Source organism: Schistocerca piceifrons, chromosome 1, assembly GCF_021461385.2.
Source record: "Schistocerca piceifrons isolate TAMUIC-IGC-003096 chromosome 1, iqSchPice1.1, whole genome shotgun sequence".
Lineage (NCBI taxonomy): Eukaryota > Metazoa > Arthropoda > Insecta > Orthoptera > Acrididae > Schistocerca > Schistocerca piceifrons.
Window position 1 is genome coordinate 109,130,649 of NC_060138.1, and position 2,051 is coordinate 109,132,699.

The following is a 2,051-nucleotide window of genomic DNA, read 5'->3' on the forward strand; positions in this document are numbered from 1 at the left end:
ACACGCTTCCAATGTGCGTTCACCGCGATGTCGCCAAACGCGGATGAGACCATCATGATGCTGTAAACAGAACCTGGATTCATCCGAAAAATTAAGTTTTGCCATTCGAGCACCCAGGTTCGTCGTTGAGCACATCATCGCAGGCGCTCCTGTCTGTGATGCAGCGTCTGGGTAACCGCAGCCATGGTCTTCGAGCTGATAGTCCATACTGCTGCAAACATCGTCGAACTGTTCGTGCAGATGGTTGTTGTCTTGCAAACGTACCCATCTGTTGACTCAGGGATCGAGACGTGGCTGCACGATCCGTTACAGCCATGCGGATAAGATGCCTGTCATCTCGATTGCTAGTGGTGCGAGGCCGTTGGGATTCAGCACGGCGTTCCGTATTACCCTCCTGACCCCATCGATTCCATATTGTGCTAACAGTCATTGGATCTCGACCAACGGGAGCAGAAATGTCGCGATACGATAAACCGCAATCGCGATAGGCTACAATCCGACCTTTATCAAAGTCGGAAACGTGATGGTCCGCATTTCCCCTCCTTACACGGGGCATCACAACAACGTTTCACCAGGCAACGCTGGTCAACTGCTGTTTGTGTATGATAAATAGGTCGGAAACATTCATCATGTCAGCACGTTGTAGGTGTCGCCACCGGCGCCAACTTTGTGTGAATGCTCTGAAAAGCTAATCATTTGCATATCACAGCATCTTCTTCCTCTCGGTTAAATTTCGCGTCTGTAGCACGTCATCTTCGAGGTGTAGCAATTTTAATGGCCAGTAGTGTAGGTTATGGCAGCAGACGACCGACGCGAGTGGCTTTGCTAACAGCACGACATCGCCTGCAGCGCCTCTCCTGGGCTCGTTACCATATAATTTGGACCCCAGACGACTGGAAAACCGTGACCTGATCAGACGAGACCAGATTTCAGTTGGTAGGAGCTGATGGTGCGGTACAGCCTCCACGAAGCCATGGACCCAAGTTTCCAACAAGGCACTGAGCTAGCTGATGGTGGCTCCATAATAGTGTGGCTACGTTTATATGGTATGGACTGGAACCTCTGCTCCAACTGAACCGAACGGTTACTGGAAATGGTTATATTCGGTTAGTTGGAGAGCATTTAGAGCCATTCATGGTCCTCTAATTCCCAAACAACAATGGAATTTTTATTGACTACAAAGCGCTGTGTGACCTGACCACAGTTCGCGATTGGTCTGAAGAACAATGTAGCCAAATGAAACTTCCTGGCAGATTAAAACTGTGTGCCCGACCGAGACTCGAACTCGGGACCTTTGCCTTTCGCGGGCAAGTGCTCTACCAACTGAGCTACCGAAGCACGACTCACGCCCGCTACTCGCAGCTTTACTTCTGCCAGTACCTCGTCTCCTACCTTCCAAACTTTACAGAAGCTCTCCTGGAAACATCCCCCAAGCTGTGGCTAAGCCATGTCTCCGCAATATCCTTTCTTTCAGGAGTGCTAGTTCTGCAAGGTTCGCAGGAGAGCTTCTGTAAAGTTTGGAAGGTAGGGGACGAGGTACTGGCAGAAGTAAAGCTGTGAGTACGGGGCGTGAGTCGTGCTTCGGTAGCTCAGTTGGTAGAGCATTTGCCCGCGAAAGGCAAAGGTCCCGAGTTCGAGTCTCGGTCGGGCACACAGTTTTAATCTGCCAGCGCACACTCCGCTGCAGAGTGAAAAATCTCATTCTGGAAACAATGTAGCCGTTTGAGGGAAAGATTTGGGCACCCAGATCGCCCGACATGAACCCCATAGATTATTTATGGTACGTAATACAGGTCATTTCGTACACAAAATTCTGCACCGGCAACACTTTCGCTATTTTGGACGGCTGTAGAGGCAGCATGGATCTGTATTACTGCAGGGGACTTCAAACGATTTGTTGAGTCCATGCCACGTCATGTTGCTGCACTACGCCTGGGAAAAGGATGCCCGACACGATATTAGGAGGTATTCCATGGCTTTTGTCACCTAGTGTATCTTAACCTGTGCCGTCTAGTACAGTTGGAAGTAACCATGGAAATTATTCGTTGATA

The 2,051-nt window shown here is 49.8% G+C and overlaps 1 non-coding gene across 1 annotated transcript; it reads left to right on the plus strand.

Annotated features, from left to right (window-relative positions):
- The first annotated feature begins 1,577 nt into the window (after positions 1–1,577).
- On the plus strand, positions 1,578–1,652 carry Trnas-cga. Its single transcript has one exon. It is a non-coding gene; the product is annotated as a tRNA-Ser (tRNA).
- The last annotated feature ends 399 nt before the right edge of the window (positions 1,653–2,051 follow it).